This window comes from Mus caroli, chromosome 9 (genome assembly GCF_900094665.2).
Source record: "Mus caroli chromosome 9, CAROLI_EIJ_v1.1, whole genome shotgun sequence".
Lineage (NCBI taxonomy): Eukaryota > Metazoa > Chordata > Mammalia > Rodentia > Muridae > Mus > Mus caroli.
In genome coordinates this window covers 94,233,354-94,255,838 of record NC_034578.1, presented here as the reverse complement: position 1 = coordinate 94,255,838, position 22,485 = coordinate 94,233,354, and positions in this window count along the sequence as shown.

Below are 22,485 nucleotides of genomic sequence, written 5' to 3'. Positions count from 1 at the left end.
TATGTGTGTGTGTGCGTGTGTAGGGTATGTGTGAGTGTGTGTAGGGTATGAGTGTGTATATGAGTGTGTATGTGTATGTGAGTGTGTATGTGTGTGTGAGTGTGTATATGTGTGTGTGTGTATGTGTGTGTGTGTATGTGTGTGTGTAAGGGGCATTGGCTGTGTATGTCCCAGTGCACTTGGCTGGACGTCAGAAGATAACTTGTAGAAGCCCGTTCTCCTCTTTCCCATGTATGCTCTGGAGACTGAACCTTCACAGCGTGTGTGCCTTTACCTGCCAAGCCTTCTCATTGACCCTTTATTCCTTTCTTTTGGAGTTTTTTTTTTTTCTCTAAGCTTTAAAGTTATCTATTTGTCACAAGGCCTATTATCTGTGCTCTATCTATGGGTTTGGACATATAGTATAATTCAGATGGCAAATACCTCATACTTTTAACTAGAAGACTTTAACATTTTGTTGTGCTGTTGTTAATCTCCCAGATACATATACAACCAATCAAGGCAGGTCTTTCAAAATCTCTAAAGAGATTAACTTACTATATTATAGAAAAATAGGAGGTTATTTTGCCTTGAAATCTGCAGCAGTGTCTCTACTGTGTGACTTTTCCTGGAGAGACAGGAAGAAGCACTTCTTTGCCCTAGATACGGGATTGACGACAGACAACAGAAACAACTGCAGCCAAATCCAGCGTAGGGAGTCAATGAGTGTATCAGGGTAACTTACAGAAGCATATAGAAGCGTAACTAGTGAGAGCATGGTGCCTTAAAGGCAGATGCATGACTGAAAAGCCCAGCCCAGGGTGGGTGGCAGTTCCCCAAGCTGCCTCACTGCCGGTCCCTGCGCAGCTTGCAGGCAACTTCAGAGAAGAGTTACTCTGCCTTTCAGAGGGAGCCTGGTGAAACTAGGTTGGAATGATGTTTTTGTACACTCCCTCGAGACACATCTCTGTCCTCCTTTGCCTGCCTAAGGCAGTTTTGGATTGCCCAACATGAAAAGCCTGTGGCCCATAGCAGAAGGAAGATGCAAGGCGGGACATCTGGCAGAGAGAAGAACTCTGGGAAAGATTCAGGCATAGCAGGATTCACCAGCAAGATGCAGAGGAAGTTAGATAGATGGGGGAAACTGAGGAGAGGTAACCAGCCACATGGCAGACACAGAATAGTATAAACGGGTTAATAGAAGTTAAGAGCTAGTTGGGGAGCAAGCCAAGGCGGAGGCCATAAGCACTGTAAATAAAAATATGCCTCTATGTCATTATTTGGGAACTGGGGTGGATGTAGAAAAGCCCAAACAGTTACAGACCTCACCGTTTCCTGAGCTTCTTGAGAGCTCTAAGTTTTAGGAGCTCCCGGTGTCTTAGGAGCCTCTCACCTCCCCTAGAAAAGACTGTTTCAATTTGGAGGAAGTAGCATGATCCTCTTTCGTTTTCTGTTTTGGATGTGGTGCTTTCTTCAATCCCTCATTTCCAGAATTGGATAATGTTTGAAATATTTCCTTCCAGGCAATGTGTTATTGGGTTGTTTTGATCTATGCCGTTGACACCATAAAGTCACACCCATGGGAGGTTTGTCGCAGGGGTGAGGAGGGGGTACACAGAGGCTGTCTTATGGCGAGGGTGAAGGGAAGAAGAACGGGGAGAGGAGGGACTGGCCTTTTATAAGGGAACAGAGCGCATGTGCAGAGGGAAGACCGGGATGCATCTCTTCAGCAGCTGGTAATGACGTCTGCTGTTGCTAGGTCCTTGGGGGCAGGCTGTGGGGATGCCTGCTTGCTAACACTGAGAACCTTTTGTTTTATTTTTTTAAATCTATGTACACTATATTTTGATTATATTCTTTCCTCTCCCCAACTCCTCCCCAGTTACTGTGTATTCAGTCAAGTTTACGTTCCTTCTCTCAAAGAAAAAAAAAAATTAAACAGCAGGCGTGCGCGCGCGCGCACACACACACACACACACACACACACACACACACACAGAGCTTTGTACCCGCTTCCCATCCTCTGTGCTGGCTTGAGTGTGTGCAGGTCTTGTGCATGCTCCCACAGTCTCTGAATTCACATGTGCATCAGCCCTGTTGTGGTCTGGAAAGTGCTATGTCTTTGAAGTCATTCGCCTTTCCTGGCTTTTGCAATCTTCCCAGCCTCTTTTCCATACATAGCTGAGCTTCGAGGGATTCAGGGCTGAGTGCTCCATAGCCTTTCACTTCCTGCACATTGCCTCTGTGATAACCACCATCTACCACAAGAAGACACTTCTCCATTGAGACTCAAATGATGCCCTGCGGATCTATGGGTCAATATGTCATTATGACTCATTTTATTGCTATCTTCATTGAACAGAATAATAGTAGGAGCTTCCCCCTGTGGCACATGGCCTGTCTAGGCTCAGGCTCTTGACTTCATTAGCAGGATCAGGTATGGGTTCCATCTTATGGAGTGGGCCTCAAATCCAATGTCAAGGCAGGTCACTCCTATAACACCTGTGCCACGATTACATCAGTGTGAAACGCAAGCAGGCAGGCTGCTGTTGCAGCACAGGGAGCTTGTGGCTGATTGACACTGATGATTGCCTCCCGCCCTCTAGCACTGTAGGGGACAAGCTTCTGTTTGAGCACCAGCTCAACTTCTATCTAGTTAGGCAGGTATAGTCAACCTTACCGTAATTACTGTTGTGCTGGGACTTACTTTAATGTTTGAGCATTGGTTTTTCTCTTTGCTATCTTGTATATTTTCACTTTCTAATTTAAAACTGCTCATCTTTTGATGTGAGATCTGGACATCTTACACTTATTCTTCTACTTTTAATTTATTCTCTTGACATTTTGATCTTTTGCTTCTTCTTTCTGTGTCTTCTTTTCTTTGTTTTCTTCCTCTACCCATCACCATGTTTCATCCTGAATTCTAGCTCTGAAATGTCAGGGATTTTATGTTTGCTTTATTAGGATATTATCTGCTGACACTACAGTTATATGTATTATCTTATTTGTTCATACAAAGAATAGGATGAGGATGCTTACAAAAATATTGAATTATTGAATTATTCTTACTCTAAAAATAATTAGGCATTGCTTTGCTGAAATTCACATGGCCTCAGGTGTCCTTCTATGGTTGCATCTAAATTTGGTGGTCCTGTCTGTAATTCATAAGGCTCTCAGGGCCTCACAAGATCCTTTAAGAATCACTCTCTCTGCCTCTCTGTCTGTCTGTCTGCCTGTCTGTCTGTCTGTCTGTCTCTGTCTCTTTGTATCTGTCTTTCTCTATGTCTCTCTCTGTTGTTTTCTATCTCTCTATCTATCTCTTTCTCTCCCTCCCTCCTACCCTGCCCTCCTAGAGTTTTTGCAACAAGGGTTTGTGTGGTAAAGCACCTAAGACCTCATGTTACCGAGCAGGTTGTTGTTTCTCCCCATCAACCCTCTGATGTCAGACCTTGTTTCCCACACCCAGTACTACCGTGGAGACCCTGGCTCCTTTCTAGATGGCCTCCCTTTTCTGTCCGGCTCCTTAAAGTCTTTCTTTTTGTGTTTGATGCTCTTTGTACACATGGCAATGTGAGCAGAACCCTTTTCTCACATCGTGTAACATGGCAGACTGCTCTCTCTGTCGTGCCGATGCTAATTCCACGACTCTTACAACTGTTGTTTCTTAAATAGATTTCTTCCTCTACTCATTTTTGTCTCTGCTCCCTGGGGTTCACTTGCTCTGTGTCAGTGTTTGCTTTTCTGCTCTGTGCCCTGCCTTTTCTTCAGAATTTGTCAGTCTTCCTATGACACCCCAGGGGACCACTTCTTAACCCAACTAGAGAGTGTCCAGGTTTTCTTTGGCTTTCCGACTAAGGCCCACCCATCCGGCCACCAGCAGTAGTTATTTATTCCATTTAGCCTGTGCTTTGTGCACATAGTTTTCAGGTAGCACTTGTCCCTTCTGATTCCTGCTTCTCCTCTCCAAACCCTCACCATATCTTCAAGGGAGTTGAATCTTTCTATTTTAAGTTGCTTGTTTTTCTAGCCTTCTCCATTTCACCTGCTGGATACTGTCTGTCACACTCCTACAACGATTCTATATTTTCTCTTCGGTCCTGGGAGCCGGGCAGTGGTGGTGCACACCTTTAATCCCAGCACTTGGGAGGCAGAGGCAGGCGGATTTCTGAGTTCGAGACCAGCCTGGTCTACAGAGTGAGTTCCAGGACAGCCAGAGCTACACAGAGAAACCCTGTCTCAAAAAAAAACAAAACAAAGCAAAAAACAAAACAAAACAAAAAAAAGGTCCTGGGGATGTTGGGGATGTTGCTATACCCACACTGGTGAAGTGCAGCTGGAGATGGGCTCTACCTCTCCTTCTTGTTTATTAAGATTATTTTTAGTATTTAAAATTGTGTATGTGTTTGTGTATTAGTGTGTGCATGTGAGCACAGTGCCTATGAAGGCCAAAGAGGGCATTCGATGCCCTGAAGCTGTAGTTACAGGTGGTTATGAGTCATCTGACATGGGTGCTAAGAGCTAGGTCCTCTATAAGAGCAGCAAGTACTCTTAACCACTGAGCAATCTCTTCAGCTCCCATCTCTCCTTCTTAATGGGTTTCGGACAGGGGAGTTGTCCTGGGTGTGCCTTGGGCAGAGGGGCATCTAGCATTACTGTCTTTATGTCTGTTGGCCCCATACTGGCCCTGCTGGCTTCTCAAGCTCTGGCCTTGCTCTCTATCAGTCAACTAGCAGTGGGCTAGCCAGTGGGAGCAGAGAACACAGGATGTGGCTGACGCTTCTGAACTTCCTCTTGACTGTCCCACATCCCAGTGGGACTCGAGAGGGGTCATGGTATCGCACAGCTGTTATCTTTCTGCCTCATAGAAGCCAAGGGAAAAAACATGGTATTTTCAGAACAATCTGGGAGAGATAAGGGGGCTCAACTCATGTCTCTCTCCTCCTCTCCACACACGGAGCTATGGAAGCACCTCCTGTGGCTGTGCGATGGTGGAGTTGTCCGAGAGTCTGTCCACTCGTGTCCAGACTTCCAGCTTCCCTTGGGTCCTGGAGTGAGTCCAGGTGTAGTCTCTAGAAAGCCTGCACCCACATGGGTACGCCTTCCTAGAAAGGTGGTGATAGCTTCTGGGCCTTTCTGCCCACTTATCCATCTTAGAGAGATGTTATCATCTTAGATAGATGCTGCGCCTTCTCAGACCACTATTCTCCATTATTCTTTTGCCTTGAGTCCTGTAGAAATTATCACAATCATCTAGCACATTCATCTACCTATCAGACGCCTCTTTCTGGAATTCAGCACTTTGGGTGGTTTTCTTTTAAAAAAATTTTTTTTGATCCCATAGATTTCATTTTAAAGACCTTTGTCTTTTCTTGATTGTCTTCCTTCCTTCCTTCCTTCCTTCCTTCCTTCCTTCCTTCCTTCCTTCCTTCCTTCCTTCCTTCCTTCCNTCCTTCCTTCCTTCCCTCCTTCCCTCCTTCTCCTTTTCTCCTTCTCCTTCTCTTCCTTCTCCTCCTTCTCCTCCTTCTCCTCCTTCTCCTCCTTCTCCTCCTTCTCCTCCTTCTCCTCCTTCTCCTCCTTCTCCTCCTCCTCCTCCTCCTCCTTTCCTTTTTTTGTTCATGTTAATTGTCTGGGAACATCAATGTATCTTAAAAATTGCTTCCAGGTTATGTCCCAATTCTTGCCTTAGAGGTTATGATTATTCGTTGTATTGTATTTTTCTTTCACATAGTGTGTGTGTGTGTGTGTGTGTGTGTGTGTATGTCTGTGTGCTCTTTTTGATAGTCCCTGTGCACTGATCTAGAAATGCTTTTGATCATGTCTATCAGCCTGCTTCTAGTAATAGCTCTATAGAGGGAGGAAGTGGTGTGTTTCTGGGGGAGCAGAAGTGTGTGTAGCAGCACACACCTACACACCATATTCCAGGGTATGGCTCTTATTGTAGATGTCTGTGCTCTAAACTCCTAGCTTCGGCACTGAAGCCATGGTCTCTGCTGCCCAATACCTAGGTACAGGGATAGGGTGAGGGATCCATGAGCCCAGCAGTTCAAACGCCACCACCTCCTGATGCTCCACCTCCTAATGCTCATTTCTTTCTACTCCCCATTCCCCCATTCCAGCCACCTCTTCACCTTGGGTTGTGCCACATCTCACATTTGTATCAGCTGAGGGTCTCTATGTATTTCACAGCCATCAGCCTGACTGTGTGTTGTCTCTTGAGTACAGCCACTTCTGTGACTACTTCATTTTGCCTGCACTTGTATGCCTTCATGCTTTTTGTTTTGACATGGTCATTTGTGGAGGCAGACATGCCCACAGTGTCACCAAAACTAATACATTTTTATACTCATTTAGTTGATATTGACCTCACTATATAGTAGCTCAGGCTGTCCTCAAACTTGCATCTTCCTGTCTGAGCCCGCTCGGGTCTGGGGATAGTTTATTATTTCTAAACTAAGTCATTGCTTTAAAATTATTATTATTATTATTAGTAGTAGTAGTAGTACTAAACGTTAAGTAGAGAACAATCTTAGAGAAGAGCAACCGCACTGGTAAGTACTGGATAGCAGTGGAAGGGCTGACAAAACCTGAGGCCATGGCTGGGGGTTCCCTGTCCCTCCCATAGTGGAGGCAGGCACTGGAGCTTTCAGCCTGGAGCTTGGCAGGCCTTAGTCTCCAGATCCTCCAGAATTCACAAGGTGGTAGCTCTGGTCCCTCCATCAGCTCTGTCCCATCCCTGTGTAGCAGGGACCTCGTCGATGACTAGAAAAGACACAGGGCTGAGTGCTCGAATCTAGACAACCCTGTGGCTACTCTAAAGTTGCCTGCCACTCTCAGCACTGTGCAGGTACAGGCGCGGGTCACCCTTCACTTCCAGATCCAGCGTCTTTCCCCGCCCTGGTTCCTCTCCCCCTCTTTCTTCTCTCTCTCTCCTTGTTCTCCTCCTCCTCCTCTTCTCCCTTTCCCTTCAACAAGGAATGACAATTAAAATGGACTCCAGGTAATCTCTCTCTCTAGCTCTCTTGCTCTCTCGCTCTCCTGCTCTCCCATTCTCTTGCCCTCCCTTCCTACCTCCCCTCCATTCTTCCTCTTCTGCTTTGAAGATTCTAGGAAGAAGGAAGGCTACAGCTTAAAAGTCTTGGGCTTGGTCCTTTGTCCAGGAGAGGCAGAGCAGAACCTCTCAGATCCTTTTCTTAAGCTCTTAGTGCAGCAAAGTTAGGGTGAATCCACTGCAGCCATGTGGGTAAGCAGCTACCAGACTGTTGCCCTGGCAACTGTGCTTCTGCTACATAAGCCACCATGCCTGTGGGGGCCTAGATTGTTCTTAGAACATTGGCCTGCCTCTTGGTCTGTTGCAGTTTCTCCTTGTATAGCAGCTCAAGATAACTCGTACCCATCTAATGGCCAATGAGATTAGCCCTTCTCTCTCTCAGAGCTCTGTGGGGGGTCCATCTTGGGTGTGGTGGTTTGAATTGCTTGACCCAGGATGTGGCACTATTAGGAGGTATGGTCTTGTTGAAGGAAGTGTGTCACTGCAGGGGTAGGCTTTGAGAGCCTTTTCCTAGCTGGCTGGGAAGACAGTCTTCTCCTGACTGCCTTCAGAACAAGCTGTAGAAATCTCAGCTCCTCTCAGGCCTCCTGCCTGCCTTGAATGCTGCCTTGCCATGCTCCCACCATGATGATAATGGACAGACCTATGAACCTGTAAGCCAACCCCAGTTAAATGTTGGTCTTTATAAGAGTTGCGTTGGTCATGGTATCTGTTCACAGCAGTAAAACCCTAACTAAGACACTGGGTCTTATGAGTAAGCACGAATGCTAGTGTTTGTGGGCATGGAGGGTAAGGATGAGCAGAAGAGGGCCAGGCTAAGAGAAAGAGGCAAGCTTCAGGACATCTCTGAGCCTTGGGGCCATCTAGCCTTTCCTTTTGAGACAGCCAGACAGCCCTGCCAACACTAGAGACATAAGATGAAGAACTTTTGTGGCAGAAGAGGTTAACTTTTGTTGGTGAAAGTTGAGGGCCAGCCAATACTGAAGTCTTAATCAAGGGAGTTATCCTCTGCACCAGGGCCTGCCCTGTTCTCATGTGCAGCCACCCTGAGTGGGGCCCAGGGAGCCATTAAGCCTCTTGTGGGTGTGTGGGTGTGACAATTCTGAGATGTTCAGCCACCAGGGCATTGCTGGGATCAGCAGAGGTGACAGGACAAGGGCAAGCTCTATGCTTTGGGCTGAATCTTGGGAAGACCTCTGGGTCAGCATCGAACCTTCAACTATCCATTCCTATGTGTAGTCATCTGGTCACCTGGGCTCTGGATCTTGTCCTGTGGCTACACTCAGTAGGATCCTGCCCCGGGCTCCTGTCAGGGGCCTGATAGCTCACATAGGTCACAGATGGTTCTACCACCTTGACCTCATGGCATGTCCTCACTATTTCTCTATCCTCAGGCCTGGCCTGGGCCTTGGACGGTGTTGGTAGCTAGGAGTGGGAGGGTGGGTGGGTGTTCAGCTCTGAGAGTCCAGCTGTGAGATAAATCCTGGGCCATGGGAAACATCACGAAAGCACAAAGTATGGCCCCTGAGCCAGGATGGGGGCCTCTTGCAGGTGGTCTCTATGGAGCCTCTAGCTTCATTCAACCCTCACTGCCCAGTCTCTCTCCTGGGGACAGCCTGGCCGGTGCCTGGGAACTCAAGACTCTGGCTGTGTTTGGCTCTGCTAATCTCAAGAATGTGCTTGTTGTTTTCCCTTTTGGGTTGGAAAGCCCTCTGCAGCTCCCCTTCATGGTGATAGGGCGTCGGAGGCCGTGGGAGCCAGAGGGCAGCGTCCTGGCTTGTCCTTTTGCTGGTTGGCTCCCTTTTTCTCAAGCTCCAGTGTTTTCTGTTACCTCTGGCCCCACATATCAGCGTTCCCAGGAAACATCACTGCTCTGGATTTGGACACATCAGCCACCTCCTCATCCTGTGCCAGTCCCCACAGCAGGGCACATCCAAGCAGGTGCCACTGTCTGGGCTTTATAGACAAACTTGGAGTTCAAAGGAATAAGCTGATATTCACAGCTACACAGCAGGTAGGAACCGAGCCCATAAAGAGCCTTGTCCTTAAACACCCCCGCTCTAGCTCTGAGGTTCTGCCAGGTCCATTGATCTCTCTCCACTCTACTCTGAATCTCTCAGGAGCAGGAACCCAGGCCTAGCATCATCTCCAGAACTGTGGTAAGCGCTCAGTGAGTGTCTGTTCTAAGAATAAATGGTGGATATGAAGCCCTTACTATGTGCCTGGGGGTAATGTCTTGACCTTTCCAGGTGTCCTCCTGGATGTCACACAGATGTCTCACCCCCAACAGTTCTGAACACCTCTGTGTCCTTTATTCACACCTGGACACAGGCACTGCGCAGTCATCAGCTCATTAGCTCAAGCCTGAAACTCAGGTCCTCAGGCTAACCCTTGCACATCCCTATCATTGTGTCCCCACTTCTGTTTCCTGTAGTTCACCACCAGGTGCCCCAGCAATGAGGCATATGCTCTGGATACTCGGCAACTATCCTACAAGATCCTGTCAGCCTTAGCTTCTTCCCCCAACTCCACTTCACGCACTCACAACAAAGGATGAGGAGATCCCCCACTCCAGTCTACTATCCAGACCCATCACTTAACAATTTAGACTCGAAGGGAGGGACCCTCAGCGCTCATGAATGACACCAAGGTTCTGGGGCTGCAGGGCAGCTGCAGGCACTTACAGGGTGCTACTGTGTGCCCAGCTTCTTTCTCTTCAGCCATAATAATGATTTCCCAGCCAAACACTGTAGAGTCATAGCCACGGAGCAGTGATTGCTTCTGAAGTGGTCCCAGAGCTCCTGGACACAATATTTGTTGTGGGGTGGAAGTCTTTCCCATTATCTATGTCCCTGATTGTCCCCATGATTTCAGGAACGCACCCAGATGGTGTCTTCTTAGAGGCTATCTCTGGTCCCACACACTGAGCAAGCTCCCCTTCTCTGGGCTCTGCAGTCCCAGCTCAAGCCCTTTTTTGGAGTGGGCTTGCAGTAACCCCTCCTGCATCTGTGTCCTATGTGCTTGGCCCAGGATGGCCCAGGGAAATCCAACAGATGTGTCCAGGTCCTTGGCAGGAAGGCATGGCCTCCTTCCCTTAAGTATTTGATGTAGGCAGCAGGACTCAGCGTCCCTCAGTGAGCTCCCTGTCATGCCCAGTGTGTTTCGGAACAGAACTGTTTCTACCCAGTGGCATTTCCTCCATCCCACAAAGATCACCTCCTTAGACCCCCCAGAACTGCATCAGCATGTAGAGGGAGTTCAGAACTTGGTCCTTTGGGTACCATTTTAGAGCCCTAAGACAGCTTTCCACCCACCCAGTCCTTCCCCAGCCTCCAGTTCATTCCCTAGGACACAGGAGATCTCACTGTAAAGTTAGAGGTAAATATTCTATTCTGGATCCCTTAAAGAGAAAGAGCAAGAATTAATTTCTCACCAAAGGATAAATGGCCAACATAGCACACTTACTGAGCACAGGTATGGACAGATGAACCAGGTTAAGGAGTGGAAGTTCTCTGGCTGCTGAGAGGTGGGGAAGAACCTTTGCAAAGCAGAAGGGGCTGAGCAGTGTGCACCTACAGAGCACAGCTCTCACGTGTTCCAGTGTGGAGTGTGTGCTCTGCACTTCCTGGAAACAGAATGATATTCTCACTTGTACTATGACCACAGGGAGCTGGGCACACACTAGCACCCAGTAAGTGCTTGCACCTGCCTTGTTATCCCAGAACTTGGCCTGCTAGATGCTCATCAGCTCCCTTGCCTGTTTGGGGAAGCGTTGGCAGCAGGAGGAGAATACTTCCTGGTTTCCCTGGGTGAGGCTGGGAGTTGAGGAGGGGGAGCCAGGTTCCTTTCCCATGAACTTCTTGCCCTTCCAAGAAGCCAAACTCCTAATGAAATAGAACAGCTCCCATGCGGCAGTGAGGCTGAGGCCGGGAAGCCTGGGAGTTCCTCCAGTTCCCAGCCCAGCTTCAAGGTCAGCACTCCTCTTCTGAACTGTACACTTCCTAGTAACGCTGAAAGCAGCCCCAGCCTCTCATATACAGTCAACACATATTTAGATAGCCAGACTGGGGATGCGGCCCCAAACAGACAGAATCCTCTGCCCTCATCCAGATTCTAGTCTAGAAGATTTGGGTGGTCACCAAGGAAGGCAGCACTGAAGGAAAACATAGAAGAGGGTGTTCAGAAAGGATGTAAGAACCAAAGGAGGAGGAGGCTGTGAAATGCTGCCTTCTGCTTGAGGCATTGCCACTGAGTTATAGCCTCTTGGCAGCTCACAAAACCTTCACAAGATCAAGCAGGCCAAAATTCCAGGGTGGGAAGCCATGGTCAAGAGGCTTAGCTTAGGAGCTATTCGCAGTTGATGGCTGCAGATAGGGAGAGGTGTGTTTCTGTAGGGTTATGGCCATTGGTAGGTTGCCTAGACTCAAGGGGATGGCCTCAGAAGCATGGCCATGTGGGAAGCACTAGTTGGACTCAGTGGTGTATAGATATATGAAGTACCATATATATGTACACACATATACATATATATGAAGTAATATCTATATATGTATACACACACACACACATACATACATGTCAAGTTGAGAGGGAAATGTGTTGGGGGGATATTCTGGTCAGGACTTGGGGAAGATAAATACAAACAAAATGCATTATACACATGTGTGTACACGTCAATGAATAAATTAAAAATAGTACATGTATTTAAAATACTGGGAGAAAAAGTGACCTGTGGATGAGTCCAGCTCAGAGAGGCAACTGAGGAAGTTCCCTGGGGAGGCAGTGGTCCTGATGCCTAGCTATTCAAGGCTAAGCTTTGTGGATTCTGTGAGCATCGCCTATGACCCTAGGCTATGATCCAGCTGCCCTGGGTAAATCTGGGCAGTTGAGGCAGCTCACTGAGTGGGAAGGGTGGGGTGCATGGGGCAGGGCAACAGCTAACCAATTGCCTTCAGGAAGCCGTAGAGATGGCAGAAGGCCAAAGAAAGGTGGGAATGGAACTTGGAACCCAGGCACAGGAAGGACAAATGGACAACTGCCCAAGACCAGGCTGCAGGGGCACCCGGGGCGCAGCTTTTCTGGGTGTTTAATTGACAGGGGACAGAAGCAGTGAGGATGGCCCATAGCCTTGGGAACACCAGAGAGAAGGTGGGGAGGGCTGAGATCTCCTGTGCCTTTTGGAAAAAGATGGAGCCATTCTTGGGCTGTTCCGGAAATTAATGGCCAAAGACAAGGGCCTCACGCACCACTAGGAGATGATTTTCAAGACCCTTGAAGATCATTGGGAAACATTTTAAAAGGAAATTGCTCACAAAGCAGCCAGAGGCCCGCCAAATGTGCTGGCGGATAGCTCACCAGGCGATGCTTGTAATCTAATTGCCCACGAGCAAGAGTTTAAAACAATATTTACGATGTGGAAAAATAGCCCATGATTTGATTTGTACAGAAGAAACACGCCTAATGAGTAAATTAGATTTTGATCTTGCTGGCTCGGGTCCTGTGGGTGGAGCTCTGGCTCTTTGGAAGGCCAAGGCCCTCCTGCCCCCTTGTGTCCCCAGTGTGGTCCTAGTGACAGCTCTGGGACCTGGTGGGGTTGGTCCCACAAGAAGCTCTCTGACTGCTCCAGACTGCTCTCTTTAACTCCAGCCGCCTGGGTTCAGGGTACACATCTGGGCTGTGGTGAGACAGAGCTGGCTCTTCAATCAAACCTAGGCCTGGTGTAGTTGCTGCGCTGCCTCCCTGAGGCAGCTGACGTGCCTTACTGCATAATCCTGGTACCCTTTTATGCATTATTAAATGGAGGGGCTCTGTTGACTCTTGGTCCCTCTGATTGTTCCTTGCCCATTCCTGTTCTGGAAGCAAATTTCCTTTAGCAAAGTGGCTCACCCTATACTCAGTCTTCACAGACCTGGACAGTCACAGAAGCCCTCCCCTAGGCCACAGGGATTGGTCCAAGGATGATCACATGACCCATAAGGATGCTTGCTCAGAGAGGCAGGGACATTCTTGAATCTGGAATTACTGAACTGGGCCATCACAACCTACCTGAAGCTTTCTTGTGGCTTTCTGATCCCTTTGTGGGAACACTTTAAAAAGCAAAATCGAGACCTTAGAACTGAGTCAGAGGAACAGAGACCTGGAACTGTGGATACGCACTGAAAACCAGTGAGATTGGCCGTTCTAAGTCAGTTTGTTTCACCTGAGAGTCCACAGGTTCAGTTGATGCTTCTCTGTCCTGGGATCACGGGTTCTGGCTTATGTTAGCACAGGAAAGAGATGACACACTACAAGGGAAAATTTGGAGACTGAAGCCTAACTGTCCAGGGATAAAGCATATGACACCCTGGGTTTAGTGTGTGTGTGTGTGTGTGTGTGTGTGTGTGTGTGAGAGAGAGAGAGAGAGAGAGAGAGAGAGAGAGAGAGAGAGAGGGAGAGGGAGAGGGAGAGGGAGAGGAAAAGAGAATATGATCTTTATAAAAAAACAAATGAACAAACGAACGAACTCTGGGCATAATTTAGAGCCTTCCCAGGCTCCCTGAGTGCTTTGGGAGTCTGATGCCTCCATAGTGCTGGTGACAGAGAAGGACCTGGGCCAACCTCAGGCACTGAGATGGGAGCTGGAAACAAGGACTCCCAGCAGCTGAGAGTGAGAGTAACTGTATCCCTAAGTGGCACGCAATACCACTTTAGACCACAGATTACACAAGTCCCTGAGGGAGAAGGCGACAGAGACTGGGAGGGTGGGCGGGCAGGGGGGGGGGTGGTATGAGTGGGGATGGATTCTGTTAGGTCGGAAAGGAACTTAAGTCTCACTCAGTACCTGTGGCTTCTCCCCACATGTTTCACACACTCATGCACGCACACGCACACGCACACACACACACACCTCCTTCCCAGGGGCTTGGCTTTGCTTCCCTTCCCCACAGCATGATCGCTATTTGGCTACATGCTTTCTTGGTTCTAGCCCCCTCTCAGCCTCTGGGGTGCCAGGTTCTCCCTTTGCTCCCTCTTTCTTCTCTTCCTCTCTCACTCTCTCTCCAGCCGTCTTCTCTCATGGTTATGTCCAGACTGGATCTTTCCAGATGCCTCTGGTCATGCTCATATCTACAATAAGCCTTCTCCTCCGTCCCAGTCGTACCCGGGAGCCGTCATTCCTCCTTTTTTTTTAGTTCGGCTTCCCCCCAGAGGCCAGGGCCGGGTGACCCACATTGCATCTCCTCACCCCTGTTCTCCGGAAGGAGGCTCCAGTATTGCTGTTGTCCCTGATTGAGGCCTCCAGGCTCTCTCCCTGCCTGTTGTGCTGAGTCCTCTCCAGTTCCTAGAGTCTGGGGACAAGTAGGGGATTCCAGGTCAGAGGGGAGGGGATAAGATTGGCTAGCCTCAGAGAGAGACAGATACATGGCTTGATACGTGTATACAGGAGACAGCCGCATTCACTGTTGTGTACACCAGCCAAGGCCTTCATGGCGACGACCACAGTTCATGGCGTTCTCTGGGCATTCCCCTGCAGCAGGACTGTCCCTTCCCGTGTGTGGTGAAGACGGTAAAACACAGGCCTTGGTGGAGGCAGACAGACCCAGCATGGTGTCAGCAGGTGGGTGTGCGTGGGGAGGTAGGCTTGCATCCATCCATGGCAGGGTCTCTACAGGCAGAGAAGAGTATAGTCCATTCTGTCTCTGTGGTCAGAACCACAGGTGTGCCTGGATAGAGGCAGGCAATGAGTGCCTTCATCTATGGAGCCTTTTTGCCCAGCATTTTGACAGTGGCAGGGCTGGCACTCCAGACGACTCCTACAGGCCACCTCCTGAGAGACAGATCATCACCTCATTTCACACAGGGGCAGTTGAGGCAAACCGCTGAGGTAGACATGGAAGGCTCAAACCCAGGATGAGCAATGCTCACGTCTTGGCAGGTTTCCTGGTGACTTGATGGCTCTGAGGACCTGTGTTTTTTATTTCCTCATCAGTGAATCTGCAAAATGGGTCTTCTGTTCATGACCCTGGCTGACTTCCCAGTCCTTGTTCAATGCCACAGAAAAAGAGTGGGCAGGGCAGAGACGCCCTCCCAGTTCACCCATCTTCAGGTAGGGACACTGGCTGGAGCCAGAGCTGGACAGCCTTTCTCCTGTTCTGTCCGAACTGTCCCACTACCCCAGTTACGGGGATGAATGTCAGACTTCAAAGGCAGCAGCAGTCCTCCAGTCCCCAGTCCTGAGAAAGCACCCAAATCCAAGAACAAAGGCCCAGTTCCAAACTTCCATCACCGCTGAGCACTTAGTAAAGGCCTTAATTAGAGGAACTGGAGTTTGTGGGGGGTGCGAGCAAGGAGTGAACGAGAAAGTCCAGGAACACCAAAGATGCCGCCATTTATAAAGCCGGATCGCGGCTAATATCCCAGTTGAATTCAAAACAGGACAAATAATTGGAAACCCGAGCAGGGTGAGCGGAGGGAACAGTGAGGCAGATGACAGAGGTTTGGCAGCTGTGGGAAACCCATGCCTGGGCAATGTGGTCAGCACAAATCTCTCATGGAGTGTGTGACTCAGTCTGGGGCCAGCACTAGTCCCCAGGCAGACGATGAAATAACACCAAAAGTGTGCCCCTTGGTTTTTTAATAGGTAATATTTCATTCCATCATTTGAAAACTGAATAGGTAAAACAACCAAGCATCCTCTAATATAGATAGGCATTCCCACCTCCATTTTATAGATGGGAAAACTAAGACACAGAAGGGTTAAGGGGTTTCCCCAAGATCTCTAACTTACAACTGATTGTGCTGGGATTAAGAGCCTAGGTGCTTTGCCTCCAAGGGCCTGTGTCTGAGAACCAGGGAGATGAGCACGGCAAGGCTGAGATCACTTCCACCCTCATCCCTGCACCGAAGGCTCCCTTTAGCTATTTCCTTTCCTGGCTGAGGAGCTGGCTCTCATTCTCAGCTGGGATACTTTTGGGCAAACCCTAGCACTGATTTGTCTGTAAGCCTTCACCAGCTACAGGGCACCACTGGCAAGCACCCCTGAGCACCGTGTAATCCCTGTTCCAGACAGTGAGCGTGCCATTTGCCCTTCCCACCTTCATCCCCGCCATAAGCCAAGGTGGTGGGTACTTTCACCATCCCCGTTTTGTATGGACAGCAGCTCAGCCCCAGAAAGGCTGGGTGGGTTCTCCTTTGTCCTCGAGCTACAGGATTGGAATCTTAAAGTCCGGGTATTGTCTGTCCAGTGCTTATTCTCAGAAAACCCTGATGGAGAGCCTGGGCAGACATACTTACAGGCAACTGCTCTCCTGGATGAACCATGCTCACACACCATGATGGGATGATCCCCAAAGATAGGCAGGTCCCAGGTATGGGCCATGGAGTATGCCTTGTGGGATCCGGTGACGGTCACAACCCTGGAACACTGCTGTGTCCCTACAGTACCCCATCCCATCTTCATCATCTGTTCACTCTCACAGCTTTGAGGAAGGGAATTGGTCCCATTGGGAATCCTATGAAGGGACTGGAGATTCAGGAGAGAGAAACGAATGAAAATGTCTGGACATCTGAGTCAGGCAGGTTTCTGGTGATTTCTGAGACTTAGTTTTCCCATCTGTGATATGGGCCCATAGATTCAAAGGGGAAAAATATAGAGAGAAGGCTAATCCTGTAGATGCCACTAAAATCCCCACCCTCTCTGGAATGCAGATGAAGAACAGAGGGAAGGCCCTGAGAGCAGAGAGGCTGGGCTTCTGCCCCAGGCTATCAGTTGAAGATACTAAAAGCAAACCCAGTTGCTCATACACACACAGGGAGTAAGTCTGGGGCCTTACAGTGCTAAAACCTGGACTTATCAACTGATACACACCTCAGGCATAGGCCGATGGCGGTGAGGTAGGTAAACGGCAAAGTTTCGTCTCCAGGTCACTAGCATGGAGTAATTCAAAGCCAGCTGTCCCACAGAAGTAGCTTGGAGAGTTGTCTCCCCATGATCCTGTCCTGATCTGAAATCCCGTTTTACATATTTACAAATCAAATAATTTACAAACTGCATACACAGAATTATTGGCCAGGCTGCTGTGGCATCTCTGGGTGAGTGAAGTGGTGCACTGTGGGAGAGTAGACAGAGCCAGGTGGGAGGCACTAAGGTCACAACCCTAGAGAGCTCTCCTGGTCTACATCAAGTCCACTGACTTTGGCCTCTGGATAGTCCAACACACACAGAACCAGAAGATACAGAGCAGGGTGACTATGTGGTGTGTGCTGCTTTCTATACTGTAAATTCTTACCGTAGAACTGGCCTGGGGCCATCAGGCTGGGACAAGATGTTGGCAGCTGAGTCTCTCAAACCCCAACAAGACAGATCCACCATGACGCTGCCGAGACCCTGACTCCAAGCCCTTGTGAAGGGATTGTCTGAGACCTACACATCCTGTCACGTGTGCAATTATTTTTGTTCAGGTGGTTGAGATCTCTGCCTCCTTCTGGCCTATGTCCCTCCCGTGTCCCTTGCTTGGAATGTTCTGGAGTGGCATGGACACATCCTGATTTCTTTTCTTGTCCTAAATAAATACACATTTTCCCCTTGATTTCTATTTCAGTTTTCCTTTTCTTAAAGTGAGCCTCAAGCACTGTATATATTTGCAGCTGTAAAATCTGGATCTGCCCCAGAAGTAAATTAGATTGCAATTTATCATCTAGAGAGTCTTGGTGATCGTTACCCTGTATCTTGGAGTCTCAATGGTGTATGCAAATTGATCACTGGGTAATTCAGTGCAGATTATCCTAGCGTGCTGCTTCCATGTGTCTAAGCACTGTGCAAGTTCTCATGGCTCCAACTTTGATCCCTTATGAACTGTGGTTCAAGGTTCTCTATATAGACTGACCTTCATCGTCTTCTCACAGATATTGCCTTTACTCCTTGCATCCCTAAATAAAGCCTTGTCCCTGTGACCTTTTAGCTTGCTCCCCTCTGCCCTCTCGAGTCCCTTGTGGACCTTGCTAATTGCTTTCTATATCTGTGGGGACAACAGTGGCTTTTGTTCTTTGTTCTATTAATACAGGGCATCCCATTCGTTGATTTGCAGATGTTAAGAGAATCTTGGATTGCTGGGGTAAATCTCACTTGGTTGCTGGTGTTTGTGCTGGAGAAATGGGCCAGTAAAATGCAATGCAGTAAAAAACTTGATTCCAGACTCCCTGCAACTCCAGAACCCATATAAAGATTATCTCCAATCCCATGATCCTGTGGCAAGATGGGAAGGGGGAGACTGGAGGATTCTTGGAATCTTGCCAGCCAGCTAGCTGGGCAAATGCAAAGGTGGACAAGGAGGCCCTATCTCTCAAGGAGGAGGGTGAGGACTGACACCCGAGATTATCCTCCGGCCTCTACACCCTCACTGTGGCTTGTGTGTGCACCTATGCATGCATGTGTGTGCATACACGCTCATACACGTACATGAAAATTTGCTGATATTTGTTGAGGATTTTTTACCTTTGTATTCATAAGCACATTGATCTGTAGTTTTTTGTTTGTTTGTTTGTTTGTTTTTTGGTTGCGATGTCTTTGTTGGTTTTATTTTTAGGGTGACCCTGGCCTGACAGAGTGAGTTATGAGCGCCCCTTCCTATGTTTTGGAAGGGTTTGTGAGGTGTTGCCATGTGTGCGGCAGCATTTTACCTGTGAGGCCTTCTGGACCTGGGCATCTTTTGTATATTAAGGAAAATTTGAAGTTGCGACTTCTATTCTCTTGTTCTGGATATATCTATCCTATCATTTATTTTCAGGTCAGCTTCAGTAGCAATTTGTTTCTTCTAAGTTATCCTGTTGGCTGGCACATGCCACAGTCTGCCTTGTTATCCTTCTGTAAGGTCAGTATTGATGTCCCTTCTCTCATTATGACTTCAGTTATTTGAGTCATTTCTCTTCTCCCTAAATGTTTTGTCAATTTTATGGATCTTTTCAGAGACTGGGTCCCAGTTTTGTTGAGTTTCTCTATCGCTTTCTATCTTTTCTTTCATTTCTGTTCATTCTAGTCCATTTCCTTCCTTCTACTTGCTTGGGGTTTACTTTGGTTCTCTAAGGAAAGTACTAGAAGAACTCCCGTACATTATATAAAATGATCTTAATGTTATAGGAGAATGATGGACATCTCTGTGTTGAAAATACATTACAAAGACGCCAGCTGCTAAAGGCTAGTGGGGATGATACAGCACCTGTCCATCCCACTCACCGCCTCTAATCTACATCAAGGAATGGAGTATTTGAAAGGCTTCCAAGAGTCCTTCCACATCCTCTCCCTGTGTGGAAGAAAGGGGTGCTCCCCCCTGCAAGTTTAGAGGACTTCAAAGTACCGGTAGAACTTGGGAGGCGGTTATCTGTGGGAAAGCTGGCACCCACCAACTGCAGGAGCGTCCCTAAGCTTTGGAACCCTCAGGCTGTCTTTCAGCCTGTGGCCCCGGGCGGGCTGGGGAAGGATGGTAAGTGATGGTGGCCCATATTACCTGGAGTGTGTGTAGCAGGGACTGTGAGAATCGTGACTGCTGCTGCTTTCCAGGATTCCAGGGAGCTGACCTGTGGTGACAGAGAAGACAGGACAGTAGAGTAGACTCATGTGCATGTTTCCCGTAGGTCATATGATACCACAGCATGGGTCATATGATACCACAGTGGTTCTGGGGCTCAAGCTATCCTGGCGCCTGCTGGGAGGCAGTGGGTAGACTGGAGAGGGGGATGCTAGGGAATGGATATATAGAGACTACTCAGGGATGTGTCCCATGCAGCAAGCAGATCCCCGAAAGAGCCAACAAATACACTCCTATGAGAGGTGTGGCCAGCATTATAGACCTGTCTTCAGTAGCCTTGAGGAATTCACAGACAGGACCAGAATGGGTAATGGGAGAAGACAGAGAAATTCTGCTCTACTCTTCCTACTGTGTTTCTTTCCTTCTACCTCTTTCTCATCCAAGCCACAGAATGCCTTGGGACTTGGGAAAGAAAGCATGGAAAGGACCAGGCCTCCTTCTCTACCAGAGGTGTCCAAGTAACATGCCATCGCTGGATTCTGGGAACCAGGGGACTATGGAATTGGGGATTCAGCTGACAACGTCAGTGAGGCATGCTGCCTGGGCTTTTTATTACCTGACCTGGTTCTGGGGTCCATTGAGACTGCAAGTGGAAGACAGGTTTGAGGGGACTTTGGAAGATGCCAGCTAGAGAATACTGAAACTGATTCCTGATTCCCATGTGTCCCTATTTTCAATGGCCCTTCAGGATCAAGGAGGGCCAGGTAAAGTGTCCTGAAGTCTGACCCTATACTACTCATGTCCCAATTCTGTGTGAAGACCATAGACAGGAAGTTCTGACTCCTGTCACCCTCCTCTGCCGTACTGACCTGACCTGAATGACGAATGGCCTTTCCTCTCAAAGATGGAGAACCTAAGCCCAAGGACTTAAAGGGAAAAAATGCTAGCCTGGGATCTCATGCTCAGGCTATGAGAGGCTCCCAGTCCACTAGGGCCCCATAAAGTAGGAAACCAAGGCCTTCCCCTGCGTGTTCCGATGTTCAGTGTGGAGAACTCTTAACTTCAAAAGGACTCAGCTTAGAGGAAAGTCACAGACAGGATACAATGGAAGGAAACTCACTGGGTTGCCTTTCCATCATCAGATGTCTGAGGAAACCGAGACCTAGCCCCTGCTGAGATGTGGAAAGGGCCTGTGGGAATGCCAGTTGCAGAAAGTGCCCATTTAACTCTGTGTTCTCAGAAGTCCCGCCCATCCATCTGAGGCTGCCAATCAACTCCCCAGCAAAACACACACACACACACACACACACACACACACACACACACTCTGCACAAATGGCTTTGATTAGGCTTAGCTGTAGGTTCAAGAAAATTTAATCATCTTAACCTGTTTAGTCTTTTTCCTTGATGAAAATCACCAGTCAGATTCCAGTGAGAGCTGTGAGCTCTGAGCTGCTGTCAGCACCGTTGTTTATGTTAATACATTATAGGCATGAAATGGAGAGAAGTAGCATTAGAAGTCCTGGGCGAATTAGGGAATAGGGGTCTGTGGCTGGCCTCTCGAGGGCCAAGGGGCAGGGTTTCTGGCTCACTGTTTATTTATGAATATCCTCTGCCTTCATGAAAGCATCTTGGGAAATTTACCGAGTCTTGCTTTCAGTGGTGAGGACTTAGTTTCTGCAGAACTAGGAGACTGATGATCTAGGGACACCACCAGCCAGCCATGTGACCTCTATAAGCATCAGCTTCCATGGCTGAGCTGGTGACAGGAGAAGAGGGGGGCAAAGGGACAATGGGACTGTCCAGCATCTGGTGCACATAGCAAGTCTCCACGGAGACCACGTGATTCCCTCCTACCCAATGCTGCCCTGGGCACTGACCATGGATGATCACCATTGGATGTGGAGTAGTCTACTGGGGACAGAGAAAAGGCTCTATTTCCAAAGCCTTGCCCCACTTCTGTAGTGAGCTCCTGAATAACTATCGAGGAAAGCTGACTTCCCTGGATCTCAATTTCTCCTTGCCTTCAATATCCACTCCCCTCTTTCCCAGTTAGATAAGTGGACAAATGACCACGTTTCTTAGCATCTGAGATGGCAAGGTCATTGGGACTGTATTTGGCCATTGAAGTCCAAGAGGGAATGTGGGTGGAATTCCAGGTCAACCTGGAAGAGAGGAATTAACTGAATGAGTGGAGCCAAATTCTGGGGGTAAACACAGATGTCCACGGCATGGGGATCTTCCAGCATCAGTGTTTTCAGTGACTTTCTTTACTGCCTAAGCTTGGTTGTTCTGGAATTTGCTCTGTCAACTGATATTTAACTCAAGAGATCTGCATGCCTCTGTCTCCTGAGTGCTGGGATTAAAGGTGTGTACCACACCTAAACCTAAGCTTTTCTTTACCTGGAACTTGCTCTGTACCAGGATGGCCTTGAACTCAGATATCTGCTTACCACTGTCTCCTGGGATTAAAGGCATATACTACCGCACCTGGACCTAAGCTTTTCTTAATTCCTTTTTATGAGATTTTCTAAAAAAGATTTATTTATTCATTATATGTAAGTACATTGTAGCTGTCTTCAGACACTCCAGAAGAGGACATCAGCTCTCATTATGGATGGTTGTGAGCCACATGTGATAGCTGGGATTTGAACTCATTCGGAAGAGCAGTCAGTGCTCTTAGCCTCTGAGCCATCTCTCCAGCCCCCCCCCTACAAGATTTTTATATGCATGGCTACTATGCCTAAAAGATCTGGATCACAGGTGTGTCCTCCATTTCTGGATTGTAGTTCATTCCAGACATAGTCAAGTTGACAACCAAGAATAGCCATCACAAGCGATCCCTTGTCAATTTGACACACAATCATATCCCCTTGTGTCTATATGAAAGTAATAACCAGGTTATAATAACACCTAACATGATAAAGCTATCCCTTGTTCAACTACAAATGCATAAAC